This window comes from Schistocerca serialis, chromosome 2 (genome assembly GCF_023864345.2).
Source record: "Schistocerca serialis cubense isolate TAMUIC-IGC-003099 chromosome 2, iqSchSeri2.2, whole genome shotgun sequence".
In the NCBI taxonomy this organism is placed as follows: Eukaryota; Metazoa; Arthropoda; class Insecta; order Orthoptera; family Acrididae; genus Schistocerca; species Schistocerca serialis.
In genome coordinates, this window is record NC_064639.1 from 921,033,808 (window position 1) to 921,053,966 (window position 20,159).

The 20,159-nt window shown below is 39.4% G+C and overlaps 1 protein-coding gene and 1 non-coding gene across 2 annotated transcripts in view; one reads left to right on the top strand and one right to left on the bottom strand.

Annotated features, from left to right (window-relative positions):
- LOC126458294 (adhesion G-protein coupled receptor G4-like) overlaps positions 1-20,159 on the bottom strand; it is a 195,281-nt gene that overhangs the window by 16,693 nt on the left and 158,429 nt on the right. The gene's annotated exons all lie outside the window — the stretch shown is intronic.
- Positions 6,483-6,557, top strand: Trnas-uga (transfer RNA serine (anticodon UGA)). The gene has a single exon. It is a non-coding gene; the product is annotated as a tRNA-Ser (tRNA).

The following is a 20,159-nucleotide window of genomic DNA, read 5'->3' on the forward strand; positions in this document are numbered from 1 at the left end:
GCATGAAGGGATCACCAATTTAGTATTGGAGGGCAGCGTGGAGGGTAAATATTATGGAGGGAGACCAAGAGATGAATGCACTAAGCAGATTCAGAAGGACATAGGTTGCAATAGTGACTTGGGGATGAAGAAGCTTGCACAAGATAGAGTAGCATGGAGGGCTGCATCAAACCAGTCTCTGGACTGAAGACCACAACAACACAAGCTTCACAGTCCATAGCAAATGCAATTTACAACAACTGTCTGTTCACTTCTAAAAAGATCACAAAATGATGTTACCAAAGTCAGCCCTGGATGATAATTTATAACCAAGTGGTGAGAGCTGCTCTTATATCTTCTGAGTAGTCTTTTGTCCATTGTTGTCTGGTCATTGGGAGATGATACTCGGCCAGCAGTTGGCCAAGGTGAAGTTGATGTCTTCGTCCTCAGTGCCGCCTGTGGCCCTTGTGGAACTCGTGCAAGTGGTGAGTCTCTATGGCACTGGCACCAGCTCACATCTTTGCACCTGTGGTGCTTCTGCCCTGGCTGCATATTGTTCGGATGGCACAGCAGTTTTGGCAGTTATGTATGTAATGTGTGATATGTTCAGTTTAAGTTCTTTCAATACATCTTCATTTCTTTTGTGATCCCATTTGGTGTAACCAGCTGTTTATCTCAGGAATTTCATTTCACAGGGTGTTAGTCTTTCTATGTCTTTCGCCTTTGTTGTCCAGGCTTTACTGCCATAGCACAGCACAAACCTTGCTAAAGTCTCTCAGTGGCATACTCTGGTGTGCTTATGATCTGGGGAAGGTTTCATTACTTCCTAAAGCATTTATTAACCAATACGTCACAGTTGCAGTTTATACGTTTGGTGACTAATCTCAAGCCAACTGGTTCATTCTCAAGCCTGAGTTACTGTAGCTGCACTGTAGTTTACAAAGTAATTGTAGATGACTTTCACAATCACTATGCACCTACTCAGCAAGTCAGAATCAATCTCAGATTGATTGGTAAGTAGGCACATGTTGGTTGTGAAAGTTACCTACAATTACTTTGTAAGGCATGTATTGCTGTTTCAATGCTCATTATTATTGATCAGGCACTTTCAGTGCAGCCTAAGTAGGTCAGAGAATGAACCAATTGCTTCAAAAATAGTCGCCAAACATGTGTAATATAATTGCAATTGTGACAGATTTCTTAGTCACTTCATGAAATATTGAAAAATGTTGCTGATCATGTACCAACAAAATGTTCCCCATGTTTTTGTATACCTAGTGGCTTTTTAGCAAGGTCTGCTTCTTCCAGAAAAGGTATTTATAGCCTAAATATGTGAATAATATGTTCATTCATTCCAGAATTTTACTTTTAAAACACATCTTACTTTTTTACTGGCTGTTTTCCACATAAGGCCATAGTTTTTGTTTTTCCTGTGTTGATGCCCATGCTGTGATATAATCTGTAAATTATGTACAGAATGCTCTGCCCGCCACAAGTCAGGATAAAAGGTAAGTGATAGAGGAGTCACACCACTTAGAAAAGACCTGCATCTGGTAGTTCTTGTAATGGTCGATTGCCAAGGTTACAGGTGTAGATAGTCAGTGGTTTTAAAGGCAGAAGAGGACAATGCATCCCTGTGGCACATGAAGTGGAGGAGCTATCTCAAATCCACCAGGTAGTGTCTTGTCCCCAGGCCTGAGGCGGCTACCAGCAGCGTCAGTTCCTTGTGTTAAGGGCAACTGAAATAACGTCTGAAACTGGTCCAGAAACTATAAGATGGCAGCCCCATCACTAGAATTGCTTTCTATCAGCAAGCAACTGAGTGGAAGGACACAACTTATTGCTTTCAAATCTCAATGGACATAATTGCACAGACCACCACAATACTAATATCATCAACAGACATAGTAATTCTGCATGTTTTGTATGATAAAGAGGAAGCAGCAGCACACCAAGTACAGACTCCAGGTGACTATATGGAGTACAGTGTCCCTGTTTGACTCTACTTCCTCATCTGCTTTGTTGCTCTCATCCAAAACTACCTTCTGCTTCCTGTCTTGGACATAGGATTTTAGCGAGTTCCCCATTGCCCCATTGAAGCCCTAGTGGTGTGTTTTGTTGAGATGTATTTTTTGATCCACACAGCTGAAAACCTTAGAAAGGTCACAAAATATTCCAACTGTCTCCATTTTTTATCTAGGGATTCCAAAACATTGTCTGTGAAAGAAAATACAGCTTCAGTTGTGGACGTACCTGTTTGGAAACCAAATTGTCTTTCACTGATGACCTCAAAGTTTTCATGGTGCCTCACAATTCTGGAATACAGTACTTTCTCAATGACTTTTCTGAGATTGGTCAAGAGAGATGGGACAGCAGTTTGTGATTTCTGTTGCATCTTCCATATGTGGAGATGCTTCACTATATGTCGCTGGGTTCAGTCCACCAGGAAAGGCATCATAATACAACAAAGCATTAAAGATGGGGACCAAAACTCTGCATAATTGATCCTAGCAGGCTGTTAGAAGTTTACTGGAAGTATTATTTGTACAGAATTGCAGCCAGTCAAGGAATATTAGTTTTAAAAAATTATTTCAAATTCCCAGTGGAATCTTTACAAGTTTTCTCCCAGAGTAATTCATGCTGTGTCTGCGTGACACAAGTCGCTTGCCTTTCAAAACCAAGGCGGTACTGTCCAGTTAAAGCTGCTGACAGGAGACACCCTGAGCATTCTGCTGAAACTGCTAGCTAATTCACGCCATTGATTTTAGCCGATAGCATGCGTGGGATACCAATCACACGTGTGGATGCTAGTGGTCTGCAGTGCAGTACACAGTTGCTTCTCTCTCTTGTAACCCAGACCTCGAGCAGAACAGACATCTTTTTTGGGAGGCAGACCCTCGGGCTCTGTTCTTCACGACTGGCCACCAATGTAAGTTAACATGAACTGCTTCTCCTTCCATTACCCATTTCATTTAATTGTTCGACCTCATAGACTGGCCTAAACCTGGTAACTTGTGACCCTCGGCACGCCCTTTGTACTCAGTATATTGAAATATATTTTCTTTATTGTACTTAATTCCCAGTTTCTCATTTAATGGCAGTCCTGGATGTCCACTATCAAATCCCGACCACTTGACCTCCTGCACACTGCCACCACGAGGCATATTTAGCAACCTTCTTCCCCCTTCCCTGCCATTTTATACATTAACATTGGTGTCCGAAGTCTCTCTCTCCCATCCCCAAACCATGCATATCTTTTACAATTGGTGTCAGAAGTGGGATGTAACAATTGTATCCTCCCTTCTTGGTTCATAATCTGCTACATTTGAAGTCAGAATTGTGATTCGTTCCCACCGTTCGGTCTACAGGGTGGCCATTTATTTTGGTTCATGTTTGACGTTGTGTGGTTGGTCAATATTTGCTGCTGTTGTTCCTCTACGAGCTGAGCCTGGGTAGAGCATGTCGGCTATAATGTCACACCAGACGCTACATCCACACATACCAGCACCCGGTGCGAAGTCTACTTCCTGCCTCTCGCAAGCAGCCGCTGCACCAACATATGCGTGCTGAGTACAGCGAGCCATGCCTCACTGCGCACATGTATACTGCATGCCCTCCAGCCCCATTTGATGGTCACAGTCAGCCCAGCTTGTCAGTAGCTGTCTGTCAACTCAGAGCCGGGTGCCGAGATATGGAGAAAACATGTGAAGCGTCCTTGCCACTCCTGTGGCTACACAAAGCTCACGGGTGCACTATTCACGGTCGGCGCGGTTTCCCTGCTGCTGCCGCCGCCCACCTGCCACCACCCACCTGCCATCCCATGTTCGCCACTGGTCAGCCCCCACTGCAATCTGCATTTGGGTCCTGACATCAACGCCCGGGGCGTGTACTTTCAGCGCCGTGTAGCCAGCCGCCCAAGTCGCTGCTGCGCGAGTACCGCATGCGTACGGCCCTCAGCCGCCATCCTGCCGCTGCCACCATCTCTTCTGTACTGTGAGTGTTGATATATACTGAAGCATTTGCAGCGGATACAGAGAAGAACTTTAAGATCTCCTTTATAGCATAAATTTTGCATCCATAATACAGTTACTGCCTGTGTATTTTAAAAACACAACTCTGTTGTTGAAGAAGTATGTCATGCTTAGTTGTTGTGATGAGAAGTGTTTTAAGTTATTTTTTTTGTATAGCTTTTAGTTAATCTCCAGGGATGTGCAGCTTGCACAATGTGTTTGGCAACCACAGAGTCTCCCAGCTGTTCATGGCATTTTCTTCCATTTCATTTTCATGTCATGATCAACTCTTTCTCTTTCATCTTTCCTATAAGCATCATTTCTCTGCCCTATAATGAAGGTAGGTTCCCTATCCTTGCCCCACAGAAATGAGTGCTTAAGGGTTCTGTAACGCCCTTTGCCGTCATACCACGTCCGCAAGGTATTTGAAATCGTTGCTGCCATAAATGACCTTTTTCTACCTTCTCTTTCTTTCCTTGCTTTTCTCTCTGCATCCTCTTTGCTGACCATTTATTCTTTATCTGTCCATGCCTTCTGTTTTTTGTAAGTGGTAGTTCCTTGATTGTTTAACTCAATGCACGAAGCTGTGAAACAGAATTGATCTGTTTTACCCCTGTGTAAGTTGATAAGAGAGGATAGATGACATCCGGCTGTTATCCCCCAGAGGGCAGCAAAGTTTTGTTAATATGAAGTGATGTATGAGGTTGTTTTATTGAGGTTATTGGAGAGCAGGCAAAAGGTCATGTGTGTGTTGTTTTATTTGATGTTAAATGGTCTGTTTTATGCTGGCACCCCAGAGGTCAGCGCAGAACCGTTAACCATGATTCACTTTACCATGCAGTGAGTTTCCAGTTGAGACAATGTTTTTTTAGCCTTTAAATTGCGGCCTATGTTCCCAGTGAACACTTACTATAAGCAGAGACTGCATGACGCAACCACATGGACTGGCACAGCTGTTGCCTTGTGATAAGTCAGTTATGCCCCAAACGTTACCACTTCTCTCCCTATTCTTCATCTTGCCTGTCAGAAATTAAGTCTAATCTTCATTTGGTTTATAAGACATTTATTGTATAAGTTTTGAGTGACCATGTGTGGAGAGTATTAAGTGTTTGGAGGTACCCTCTCCCCACTACTGTATAAGTATTTGTTATTTGATGATGTTAAGATATTTGCTTTATATTCAGCTTTGTTGTAGAATTTTTGTATTGTACTGTATTTCACTTTTAGATCTCCTTTATTGACAATGATTTTGTTTTGCCTTTCGAAAGAATGCATCAAGTCCAGCCGTTGTGGCTGAGTGGTTCTAGGTGCTTCATTCTGGAACCATGTGACCACTACGGCCTCAGGTTCGAATCCTGCCTCAGGCTTGGATGTGTGTGATGTCCTTAGGTTAGTTAGGTTTAAGTAGTTCTAAGTTCTAGGGGACTGATGACCTCAGATGTTAAGTCCCATAATGCTCAGAGCCATTTGAACAATTTTTGAATGCATCAAGTTTACGCTACTGAAGTTTTTCTACAATGCTACTTTTTACAAGCCTACATCGTTGAATGTTTTGTTTTGTTGTCAAACCTAGAATGTGGAGCCCCTCCTTGCATTTTCCGTTCTGCTTTTCTTTTCTTGTTCAATAGATTGTGATACTTCGAATTTTCATCTAACTTTTGTAAAAAATACTCCACTGTTCCACTGCTTTGCAGATGAGCTAAGCCTACCGCAATTTTAGAAGCATTTATATCCCTGTTTTCTTTCATGCTGCCTAAGATTAAAAAATTATTGCTAGTTTTTCACTCTCATGCCCACTGACCAGGCTATAATTCCAATTGGAGTTTGGAAGCAAGTGACCTCCAGCTGATGGAACGTGAAGTGGAAACACACCATAATAACGAAGCATGCCATTGTGGGGTGTTTTTCCGTGGACTGCCATTTAGTTCGGTGGTGCTTCGCACTTCGGAACCTCTTCTGAAGTGTAGTACCACCATACCACCTTCCATAAATGCTTAACATGCCCACTACGATATGCATTTTCATGGAAATCCTTGCTAAGTGAAGCACCTGAATTATATAAAATACCCAATAGAAAAGAGTTGAATGTGCCCCTGAAATTGAGGAGAAGTGCACTACCCTCTCGCTGTAGAGTGGTAAGCGAGATAGAGAGTTCACCCAGACAAACACAAGTTTCGTTATTATTCACCCTACTTCTTACAAAGTAATTTATTGATGAAGTGAGGATGTTACGAGCGAGCACGGAAATTGACACTGCTACCATTTGGATACAGTGCTCCGCCATGTGTTTAGGAAATGAGAGAGATCCGTTTGTTTATTCAAACAAACACACCCGTGATGTTACAAAATTGAAGCTCCTGCTGAAATAAGCACTAATTTGTTCATGTTTAGCACCCATGACGTGATGTCATTGCCCAAGTGCAGTAATGCATTATTATAGGTAGGAGACGAGGTACTGGCAGAAGTAAAGCTGTGAGTACCGGGCGTGAGTCGTGCTTCGGTAGCTCAGTTGGTAGAGCACTTGCCCGTGAAAGGCAAAGGTCCCGAGTTCGAGTCTCGGTCGGGCACACAGTTTTAATCTGCCAGGAAGTTTCAATGCATTATTTTGTTGATAATTTAGCTAGCAAGAGACTTCCACCCAAATGAATAACAAGTTTCATTGTACAATGTCGCAGTAGTTCTTGCCCCCGCCCCCCCCCCCTCCCTCCCCCCCTCCCCCACCTTTTTTTTCATAGCTCACCCTGTTACTTCAGGGAGTTTGGGAATTTTGTAGTAGTTAACCCCCATGAGACGTGATCGCCCTATGTCTTCCTCACCCATGCATTGCAATGGGTTACTGCCATTGCTTTGAGTTGCTCGTTTCCACCTCAACAGTTACTTACTACCTCCCTCCTCCAGGGCTGTGTGCCATACACTTTGCGGTTAGCGCCCGCAGAGTGCTCAGCTGATCAGTTTATTCTTTCAGTTTTCAGTTTTGTAAACGGATCGCCTACCTATCACTTTCATTTATCATCATTGCCTCCCCCCAGGGAGAGGGAAGGGAACCTTTTGTATTCTAATATGACTACTACAGTCAGAATTTCTCTGTTATCACTGCTGAATCAATTTTTACTCTGAAACTTGTTACCTGAACTTGTTCCCAATTATACCCAATTCCTTATCCTTTAATGTGAGCACCCTTCCGATTCACCGAGAGTGTGTCGCTCAGCATAAATGGCCAATATGTCAAGCTACCCTGGCATTGCGATCACAGGCGGCTGTCCACAGTTATACCTAGAACAAACCCTGCGTTAAATACAACATAATTTTCCCAGTGGTCAAATCCATTTTCTTCCTAAGCTCCAACATCCAGTACTAAAGCTTCCAATTCAGCGAATCACTTATGATACCACTAAATTGCACCGGTACACGCTGCCAGCTGTGCCGTGTGATGAAGTGCCACTGCCACTTCCCCTTCATCCCTCCCGCCCTTCCTCCCTTCCTCATCCCTTGTGCTTACCTCTCTGCTCTTCCCCCCCCCCCCCCCCCCCTCGCAAGATCGCAAGATGTCAAGATGTGGGTTACGCCACAGATAACTAGAGAGAATGAGAGAACGGCCATTAAAGTCTGTCAACGTGACGCTTCCCCACCAGACAAGCCACGTGCTCTTCTCCCATCAGTCGAAGTTTGCTTACAAACAGTGTGTGCGCTTGTGTCGCACACACTGTATTTTGTGTACTGATTGAAAACTCACTGCATTTTTTCTCTTCCTTTGTATGAAGTTTTATGAATAGGACGAGAATATTGTTCGCTGTTTTGTCACTATGGACACACTTTTTAATTAACTTTGTTTTACGAGCTTATGTTATGCCATATGACACTCCCCTGATTTCATCCTTAATTCCAGTGTTTTGTCAGTATATGTTGTAGCTCGTGGAACTTTATACAACCATTACCTGTGACTAATACGTCGAGGATGTACTAGGATTTTACATTTGTTATCACTCTTCTTTAAATGTACTTAACCCAGTTGTAACCCAAGCTAGGTGTTAATGATCTGCAGTACATTAATTTATTATCTTTTTTACCAAAATATTTTGATTACCATAGAATTAAGTATTTTGTTATAATAGCAGATTTTCCCCTCAAACTAGCAGAAACCATGTTAGTTCATTCCTATTTTGTGAAGCGTTATGGCATCATTTTAACTTTGTTTGTCTTAAGACTTGATTATATGGACAGTCATGATTTCAACTATTACAGGAGATATTGTATTGTAATTTGAACAAATTAATACTTTACTATTTCCTTACTCATGAAATTTGATAAACTTGACTGCATGTAAATCCTCTCCCATTAACATACACTAAACGAAACATTGTAACAGATCCCTCGCATAGTATTAAGGCCCCTACTATGGCAAACCATCTTTCCAGGGAGTGACTGACACCCTTTTGTAAACAATGTTTGTCACCAATTCTCTGGAAGGGGAAGGAATGTACAGGATGGCAGCCAGTCAAAGTATATTTCAGGGAATTAGTTAAAAAAATTTATTTCAAAGGCCCAGTGGAATCTCTACAAGTTTTCTCCCAGAGTAATTCACACCGTGCCTATGTGACACAAGTTGCTTGCCTTTCAAAACCAAGGTGGTTCTCTCCAGTTAAAGCTGCTGACAGGAGACGCCCTGAGCCTTCTGCTGAAACTGCTAGTGAATTCACGCCATTGGTTTTAGCCAATAGCATGCACGGGATACTGATCATGAGTGCGGACGCTGGAGTAGTCTGTGGTGCAGAACACAGTTGCTTGTCTCTCTTGTAATCCAGACCTTGAGCAGAACAGATGTCTTTTTGGAAGGCAGAGCCTCCGGCTCTGCTCTTCGCGAGCGGCCAGCAATGTAAGTTAACATGAACCGCTTCTCCTTCCATTACCCATTTCATTTAATTGTTCGACCTCCTAGACTGGCCTAAACCTGCTAACTTCTGACCCTAGGCACGCCCTTTGTACTCAGTATATTGAAATATATCCTCTTTATTGTATGTAATTCCCTGTTCTGTCATTTAACGGCAGCCCTGGATGCCCACTATCAAATCCTGACCGCTCGACCTCCTGCACACTGCCGCCATGAGGCATATTTAGCAACCTTCTTCCCCTTCCCTGCCATTTTATGCATTAACATTGGTGTCAGAAGTTTCTCTCCCCCATCCCCAAACCACACATATCTTTTACAATTGGTGCCAGAAGTGGGATGTAACAATTATATCCCCCCCTTCTCAGTCCGTACTCTTTTACATATTATTATTATCATTATCAGAATTATTATTATTGTTATTATTATTTACTTTTTAAGAAGGCAATGGTTTTCTTTTCTTAATTTTAGTTATGGGGGATATGCTTATCTCACTTACAGCATTAGCAAAATGGTGTTACAGTGTCTCCATGGCACCTTCTTTGCAGCCATTGCAGCCTATTTGCTTTGTAGCCCAAAAAATGGTCACTGAATTTTTTTCAATTGTCTCTTGGTTGTTTATACATTTATCATCTATATTTAAGACAATGTCCTTGCTTTTCCTGGCATGGTTGGTACCTGTCTTCTTATTGCATCCCAGACTGTTTTGACTTTATTACAGGATCAGTTGATTTTAGAACTAAAATATAAACTTTTGGTTATTTGTTTACTTTGATTACTGTTTTCCTATAATTTTATAATGATTTATTTGGGTAAGGTTTCCTGAACTTTTTGATGTAATGTACAATTCTTATTTGTGTTTGCAAAATATGCTTTCCTTCTTTGTCATCTATGGCTTCTGTGTTGTTTCCCTGGGTAAATTCCTGTAAATTTTATTTGAAACAGACTCTTCAAGACTGCTGCAATTTCATTGGTAAATGGATTGTATTTGGAATTGTCTGAAAAAGAACTAGGAGATGATGAATCCAGGAATGCATTTGTGTTCCATTATTTTGGAAGCCATTTTTCTAATGTTGTCTGTCTGCATGCAATGCATTTTGTAGAGAGTACCACACTGACATATGCCATGCGTCTCAAGGGGAGCATACGGAATACCTATGAAAAGGTGTGAAAAAAAACTTTTTGAGTTTCCTGCTCATCAAAAAACAAAATCCATTGAATATGTTTATTAGTTTCAGAAATATAGATGTGTCAGATCGGGTGATTCTTTTTGATACTCTCTGCATTACTCATTGCTTTGGCTAACTGGTTTTTATGTACTAGTTAAAGTGCAATCTGTAGTTTGTGTAGTACTCTTGACTGAAGGTGCTTCAATCATGTTCATGTTCATGAAACTGTTCCAGATTTCTGCATAATACATATTGGTGACTGTCAGTGCCTTATTTGCACATGAGGATCAAGCTAAACATACATGATTGGGACATACAACATAACGTCACTGGTGTGTTTTAACTTGTTTGAAGTCATTCTCAAGGCACAAACAACATTCAGACCTCACTTGTGGCCAAAATAGTTAGAACCATTGCAGATCATAATGACGTCCTTTTTTATTAATTTATGAGAAGTGGCACTTGTTTCAGATACCAACATTAACTTAGAAAATTGCATTACACATACACCAAAGGAAAAACCAAACAGAAGAAAGGATATGGGCAGGATAATTTCTGGGGTAAAAGTATCCTGTGATGGGAACTCCTGACTGCATGGCCAAGAGTTGAAACTCTATACTACCAATCTCACAAAATCCTCCAGTATGTCTTTAAAAAAGCAACACAAATGCACCTGTGCTCAGAATATAAAATACTCTAAGAATAATGTGACAACATTTGGAACATTACTAAAAATGAAGAAAAAAGTAATGATCCAAATGAAACTGAGACCCAGAAACTAGCTGTGCCAGAAATGGTGATACATTTCATCACTGGCCACCAAATTCAATAATCGCTGGTTCATCTTCACAGTGATGGCAAACACTGTACCCACTGATATGCACCAAATCAACTAAATACAGACACATGATATTTACTTCAGCAGAGGCCACATGCACCACCAACAAGTCTTAGTTTCAAAGATCTAATCACTAAAGAGGATTTAAAATATATCAAGTCACTAAAAAAGAGAAATTTTCTGGCTGAGATGATGTTTCAAGCAAACTTTTAAAATATTGTTCTCAGGCCTCAGCGCCTGAAGATGACAGAGCAACCATGTTTGTGAGATACGTGCACATAGGATTGTGTTTGTGTGTGTGTGTGTGTTTGTGTGTGTGTGTGTGTGTGTGTGTGTTTCTATGTTTGAGGAAGGACTTTGTCTGATAGCTAGTCTACTTTTATATGTGCCTGTCTGTCACTCAACACCATCTCTACATGTAGAGTAGCAATCTGTGTTACTTAATTGTTGTTAGGGTTCAGAAGTTAGTAGCAGCTGTGCAGTAAAAGAGGAGGAGCAGTGACTTTTCTCAAAGTAGCTGTTATTCTCCTGATATATACAAACATGTGTAAAGAACATATGGTAAGGTAAGTTATGGCAGAATGTAAATGGTTTAGGAGTAAAGGAGACCACCAACTGAATAGTAGAAACATTGTGTCACCAACATGCACACAAAAAAGAATGAAAACTTTGCTTGGATGTGTTCTTTAATGAGGTACAGTACACATACATATGTGTGCACAGCGCCCTCCCCCCTTCATCCCCCAAGGGAGGAGGGCCCACACAAGCACATATGTATGTTCTCTCTACCTCATTGTAGGATTCATCTGCAAACTAGTGAAGTTTTCTTTTTTTTTGTGGGTCTGTTGGCAACTCAAAGCTTCCACTATTCGGTGAGAGGTCTCCTTTATTCTTAAATTATTTACATAAATAAATTAATTTAGAAGTAATTCCTATGATTATTAGTATGAGTGGGTTAGTAGTGGTCAAAAGTTTGTTGGTAAAAATCTTAACAAGAACAACCTACAATGCTGCTTGTCTTGACTTGTTACACATCCCTGATAGTCTTTCCTACATAATGGAAGTTGTCAGTGATGACATGAATCTTCAAACCTAAAATCTAAATATTTCTTTGTGAGGAAGGAAACAACACTTCCAAAAGTGAGGAACATTTTTTCCAGTTCTAATTGTTTCACTTGGCTGTAATGGAATATGCCCTCCTGAAGGTAAGTAAGGTCTGTCTCCTTGTAATCTCACAGTTTTATCAAATTAATTCTCCTGCTGACACAATTAATGGCTTTTGTGGAATTCATCTTCCTGTTACTTGATCAGTCATTGTTCATGTACATTATTTATTGGCTAAACCAATTTTGACCCTTACGTCATTTTCAATACCCCATATTACTTCTTAGCCAATGGCTGTGTCAGTATGTAGTAGGAGCGTGCATCTTCTATACTCTCCTATCATGTCCGCTAGTAGCAGACTTGAGGAGATGGATGCTTCTACTGCATACTGACACAGCCTTTGACTAAGAAGTGTTATGGGCTATTGTGAATGATGTAAGTGTCAAAATAGGTTTAGCCAATAAACAATGTATATGAGCAATGACTGAAAACCTCTGTAGTCAAATTTATTGTGCCCTGAGATGCTGTAAGCCAACAACATGATGATTACAAACAAATTTTTTTGTTGTTGTCAGTGATCATTTTTTATATTTAAAATCTGTTTTTCTCTGTATAGTGACTGTTTTTCTTTGTATCACCATCTTCTTTCTGTACTCAATGATGTTTTCCCTGTGCCCAGCAATCTATTTTATTTATTTGGCTATCTTGTGTTTTTGGTGATCTCTTATCTTTGTGTAACAACATTTTCAGTATTTAGCAATCTGTTTTCACTGTTGGGAAATCTGCATTCAGTGTTTGTTGAATTTCTTTCAATGTTGAATGATTTTCTATCATTCTTTGGCGATTGTTGTTCCTTATTTTCCAAATGCTTCCTTTATCATTTGCCTACTATTTTTCTCCATCTTTTACATTCTCACTTGTTTTTCAGGTATCTTTACAGTGTATCCAATCATTAACTCTTGTTGAAAAATTATTTTACTGTCAATTAACTTTCTGCACATCTCCCAACAGCCAATTTGCATATGTACAGAGATGAAAACCTTGTTCTAGTCTTGTTTCCTCTTAATAGTGCTACCTTCACAAGCCTAAGCCTTATCCATCGTATCCCCATTTTTGCTAAACTCACCACCTACCTTGACCTTGTACTTCAATATTTACACTCCTTCTACAAACGTGGTCTTGCTACAATCAAACACAACAGTTCTACATACTTTCCCCTGGTCCTGCTTAACCATTGTTTTGCCCTGAAAGCCTCACCTTAAAAATTCACATTTGTGGCTGCAACTCAAATTTCCACCAACTCCTCCTTAATTACCAAACTGGTCAGTCCGTAGCACACATAATGCTTGATGTATACACTCCCTCTGCCAACCACCATTCCCAATAGCTGCTGTCTCTGTTAAAAATCCTCACTTTTCATCCTTTGGATCAGCTAGCACACATAGTTCATTTCTCATTTAATTACTCCTCGAGGGATGAATTAACTGTTCCAAAAGTTAAGAACCCTTTTTCTACCCCTAAATATTTTTATTGGCAGTACTGGAATTTTCTCTCACAAAGGTATGTAGTGAACAGCCATTCCATATCGTGATAATGTTAAAATCTAAATATTCAGCTTATTTATTGAATGAAGACTCACAAGGTAATGTTTTAACTTAGTTCTGAATTTTTTCAGGTTCCAGATCCTGTTCTTTACATCAGAAGGCAATTTGCTAACATCTTGAAACTTTTCGACAGGTCAAAACTGTTTGCTGCACTGGGACTCGAATCTGGGATCTTTATCTTGTTATCAGACTGAAGAAGAGGCCTACACTTCTGGCCATTAAAATTCCAACACTGGGAAGGATAGCAAATAACAAAATTTTGCTTATTGTGCATATACAATTTAGTGCAAAGAATACTTGATTAAATTTGTAGGTGATTTGGGGGTGTATAGAGTGCAAAATTTAGTACTCAGATCTGCCACCTTTGACAACATTAATAACTCTAACCCAGCTGGATCTCAAGTTTAACTGAGCAGGTATATTATTCTATGGTGCTCTAACGCTTTAGGCGACCTAGAATGTGGTGCGAAATTGGATTGTATGCAAAATTCACACTTCTCTCACATCAGTTGACTTACTTGATCTGCACAGATGGCCTTTTTCTCTGGATAGCTGGCTACGTCAATCTCCATGAACTTCTTCACCGAAGAATACTGCTGGTTAATGGAATTTATCAGACTCTCTCTCTTTTTCTTTACTCATGAAATAAGTGGATACTTGCAGAGTACTTTTAGTTTAGTCTTGGTATATTTCAACTTCCACAAAGAACAAATTCACCACTTCTTACATAAATATTCGAATTTTTGCAAGTCAACCGATTCATGTAGCATTAGACTCAATTAAATACATTTACAATAGCATAGTTTTTACAACCACATAATTTATGAACATGTCTTCTTTCTAGCTAATCCAACACATGAAGTACAATTAACAAAGTTTTCAGCTGTTCTTCTTCTTTTTTCTCGTTACAATAATCAATGGTATAAAACACCATAAGATACATAAACACTCCTTGTTCTTCCAATCTGATTTCCGTGGCGCGAGCGGCAAATACTTGTCGATGCCGTTCGACCGTCACGTCTACCTTGTGCTCGTGACTCCTTTCCAGCCTGCACACATAAATATGTGTCACGCAGTATGTATATTCTCTCACACTTATTTTTAAAAAATCGTGTGTTCGAGACGGTAGAAGGACGAGTGGTTCTAGAATTTATATGGAAATTCTTGAAGCACTACATATCCCTCCCCTCAGCTCAAACACACAATATTTTATACATAGTCATTATGTCATGTCATAGTCATTACATGTAACAACAATTCATATTACCATAGTATACATTCCACATTTTTTATTAACCATGCTTCCATGCTTAACCCTTTTATTTACCATTTAGCTTTTCTTTTTTCATTTTACTTTGATTATAAAATGGGTATCTTTCATTCAATGTTGGAATCAATTCTTCTATATCTAGGAGTCTTGGGGCCTAAGCCTTTGGTTTCCAATCATGAGCTCCAGGTCTTCATGATACTTGAGTATTTTATTCTTTATTCTAATTATTTGTACTGCTTCTTTAGTACGTGATAGTCTCATTAATTATAGACTGTTTGTAGTCTGTAGGAACTCTGGGCAAATGAAAGTGTTCTTCTTGACACTAGTAAACTCACATAAAACATAATAATGCCAGTGGAATATAGAATTAAAACTCACCAGAACATTTCCTACAAAATGTGTGATTTCTGTCACGATACTGTCCTTTTCCCCTAGGAACAGTACCTATACCTTACATGTGGGTTGACCCTCTGAGTGCACTTACTCCTTCCATTTTGGTAGTTATCCCCCTTTTTTAAAACATCCCTATTCATCAGCTCACAGAGCGTCCTATCTCCACGTAGGTACGCCTGCCCTATATGGTTAGCAAATGTCGGGTACGTCCCCCTTTATTATTTGTGAGTAGGCCTCATGGTTCATTGCCCTAGTATACATCTTTATGTACACTACAATTAAATATTTCCCAGTAAAAATATAAATATATTATGCACTTTGCATATCCTTCTTAATACTTCCTTTGGTCCCTTGAGTTCTCCCCTACTTTTTCAACTTATATGTGCTTGGTATATACTATGTCTCTATACACTATTCAATATATAATATGTTTACTTAGGTTATAAGAGTCCCACTATCCTACAAATTGTCAGAATATTTGTTAAACTGACATTCCTTAATAATTATTACAATTGAACCATACCTTCCCACTACAACACTTGACGGTTCATTCCTCTCAACAGGTTTCTAGTTAGTAGTTTCATTGTTTGCATACTCGTATATTTTTGTGTGTATGATGATGTGTGTTTGTGCAGCTTGATTCTTCAGCCTTCTTATCTGGAGATAAGTTGTAGGTTATTGGAAACCACAGAATCCAGGAAGGACTTCTGCGACAGAAGTAGATGAATATGGAAAGAGGGAAAAATAGATAGGTACTCAAAAGAGAAGCAAGAAAAGAAAAAATAGAAATGGTTGCTAAGATCGAAGAAGAGAAGGAAGTTAGCCCCAAAGACAGGATCCCTACCTCACCGGTACTTTAGTGAGAAGCCAAAAGAGGTATGGTGTTAAATCGTCTGCTACAGAACGGACATTCCCACCTTCACCCTTGAGGTCCCCAAAGATAATCTTAGCAACTCCTATGGAATGGTAAATGGTGAAGAATCAGTCACACTTGTTCGTGAGGGTTGTTTCAAAGGTGTGGTGTGTGTTCTGTGTTAGCTGTGATTTATATGTTGGTGTAAATCGTGTTTTAATCGACAATACCCACCCCTTCCAAAAATTATACAAACCCCCCCATCTATATCATATCTCACAAAAGGTATAAAATATTCTGTACAAAACAGAAAATTATACACTATGATAAAATAGTTGTTCTGTTCATCACATTATATTACGTTATCCATAAATATAATATTCTACTTGTTTTATTTCATGTCTACAGATCACCGTTTATTCGTGATTCTCTCAAGTTTTCTACTTGACTATCGTATCCAGTTTCTTATGTATTAAAATTATAAGGTAGTTTAAGATTTTAGGAGTAGATTACAGAATAGTTTAAGATTTGAAGCGAATTTGGTGCAAGAAAACTGTCTTTCAAGAAACCCCGAAAACAACTTGGGTTCCGATGGTCGTCACCTTGCCCATTAACTCAGAATGTTAACATCCTTGGGGGACATATGCGATCCCACCCGAATCCCATGGATCTGATATTAAATTCACTTGAGGAAGTGCAAACGAGTACTTCTCATTAAATTTTACGTGAAAGTCTCCCCAAGGCAAAACAATCACCACTTTACTTGGTGACATAACATCAGGTAAAGTTGTTCTATTTTCTACATTATCCTGGATAAATATGAATCCTTTCCGTAGTTCACCCATACCTCTCTTGGTATTACTAAACTCAAAAGATAAAACAGGAGATACGCTCTCGGAGATTACTCTTGTGGCAACTTTTCCATCTATCATCTCTTCTACCTATTCCTCCAGGCTACTTATATTTATCATACCTGAAGTTGCTAGTTTTTCTTTAAAGTTTCATTCCACATTATCTACTAGAGTATTGATGCCTGCAATTTGCGATTGGTATAGTGGTAATAACTTGTCCTGTTTCTCAACACTCTCTTTTAAAGTGTGTAATCTATGTTTTATAGCATCAAATGTAACATTACATACACTTTGAAATGATCCTAATTTTTCACCAAGTTTGGCTTCTACCTTATTATATTTATCTGCAATATCCAATTCTAGCTTTTTAACTAAGTCATGAAATTGTTTACTCTGTGTCTGACTAAAGACAATGAACAGTTGGTTTACATGACTGCTAAAAAAACTAGTTAATTCCTCTTTCAAATCTATTTTAAAATTTTCTACTTTAGTAGTTAAAGCATCGAATTCAGTCTTCAAATTTCCCATACCTTCACATAAATTACTAAAGTCTTTACTTTGTGAATCTACCTTAACACTTAACAATCCTAAAGTTTCATTCTGAACATCCAATTTATTATTTAATTGAGTATTCACTGAATCTAATTTAAGACTTTGTTTATCTATTTTATCATTTTAAGTTTTGATCAAATTCGCTAATTCGGACCAGTCTGGCACCTCCTTACTCACTTTCATTGCCATGGCTGGTTTTGAAGTTTCCCCAATTCTCTGTGTATTATCCATATTTCTCTTAGTTTTTGATCTAGTGATCATCAAAAATAAATAAATAAATAAATAAAAAATAAAAAAATTCTACATTAAGTATAATAACTATACTAACAGTCTATTATTCAACAGTTTCTGTAACTTTATATGCAAACAGTTATTGTCTTGCGCCCACCCAGCATAGAGTTCTAGCTGCATTGGTAAGCGAACGCGTAATCAACGCTGGTAAACTGCACTGGTGCCAGTGGTGTCGAATATTGGTTTCAGGCATCGAATATTGGTTTCACCATCGGCGAGTGTATGTGGAATCAGCACCGGTGATCAGCGACTGGTGCCGGTGTCATTGGACCTAGGCTGGTTTCCCTGTCTGTGTCCCTGCAGTGTGGGTGAGACCCGCTTACTCCCCACACTGGATCTTCTTTGATGAATTATTCTCATCATATTTCTTCTTAGTCTAGTACGTTGGAATCTTCTCTCTTTTCTTTTACCATAATATCTTTCTTATGTCTTCTCTTTTGTTGCATTTATTAATTTTCACCAATTGAACTTTTAGGCCAAATCCAATTCCAGGAAACAGTTCTCTTCATCTAGCATTAGGCTCAATTAAATACATTTACAATAGCGTAATTTTTACAACCACATAACCTGTGAACGTGTCTTGCTTCTAGCAAGTCCAACACTTGAAGTATAGTTACCAAATTTTTCAACTGTTCTTCTTTTATTCTTCTTACAATAATCAACAATATAAAACACCATAAGATACATAAACACTCCTTGTTCTTCCAATCCAACTTCCGTGGCGTGAGTGGCAAACACTTGTCGATGCCATTAAACTGTCGTGTCTACCTTGTGTTCGTGACTCCTTTCCAGCCTGCACACACAAACATGTGCCATGCAGTATGTACATTCTCTCACACTTATTTTTAAATTATTGTGTGTTCAAGATGGTAGAAGGATGAGTGGTTCTAGAAATTACGTGGAAATTCTTGAAGCACTACAGTGGTGAGTGGTAGCCTGGCAGAGAGATCTGCAGAACATGTCAGCCAGAGGAGCAGTTGAACACCATCTGTAATGAGTCAGGTTGAGACATGCAGTCTTGTGTTATCTTGTTTAAAGATCTCAAGGCACAGCCACCAGCTTTAATATACCAGAAATGTAAAGCTCAGTAAATGACCTTCTTTTGTGAACTAGAGGTGTTCGCATTGTGTACCCTGTGGCACCCCATAACATCGTGTCACATGCTGGCCCCTTATGATGATGACTAATGCAGTCTGGAAATATTCCCTCACATTGTAGCCTCCACACCTGGATACATCCATTGTGATGCTGTACAGAGAACTGGGATGTGCCTGAAACGGCAATGTGCTGCCACTGCTGTCTCCGTGTTATCATTGGGGTCTCTTTGAAGCCTCATCAATGAAAGCCACAACACCATGCTGACAGTCCATGGTGCTTCAGGTGTTGTCTTACTGCAAACAAAGTCACTTCCTGATTCACGCTACATGACATGACTGTACACTCCTGCAATACATCTTTGTTGTTGGGAGCTTGTCTTGTGAGACCTTTGAGATCCTGAACAGTATTGAGTACTGCCCTCCTGAGCCCACTTTCCTCAAGACAGTATGGGATCCTGACCTACGCAAGAAGCAATATTGCAAAACAATAAACCGTAGTCTTGATAGGCTGTGATCATGCCACTGTCAAATTCTGACATGTGCAGTTAGACTCTGCTCCTTGCTCAAGGCATAACTCAATCTTCTCACAAACAAACAACATTCAGATGTAATTTCCAAATGAGAAATCTGTTGCGTAATCTTTCCCTATAAATAGAATGTAATTGGCATTATTACTAACTACTTTGTGCCATTGCACTGAAATGCTAATCAGTTGCATATCCAAACACGTAGTACACTTCATGCCATTTGATGTTTGTTGCATGCCGCTTAAATCATGAGTATGTAAATGACAGAAGTCCATGGTATTTGAAGAAGCTTTAGTATGGTTCACAGTTATTTATCTTCATCAAATATTTTTATCAAAATAATACATAAAAACAAGGAAAGACAAGGACTCACCTACAGCCAACAAGTTTGTGTTATACAGAGACATGTATTAGCTCAGAGATTCAGTTTTGGGCTACCTCTTTTTTTTCTACTCTAATTACACAGTCTCACACTCGCAACCAAACATGTGCCCAAATGCTTCCACCGATAGTGACATATTTCCTATTTTTTCAGATTCCATGTTTTGTTCTTTACATCAGAGGGGAAGTTTTTAATATCTTGATACTAGCATCAAGAACAAATCTATATTGAAAATAATTTTAAACCTCGTAAGTTTGTGTGGTGTATCCCATTTAATGCTGAACTTAACTTTTACTAGCAGGAATTTCCATTACTGTAATATTGTTTTTGTTTGTTTTTTATCTGAATAAATTT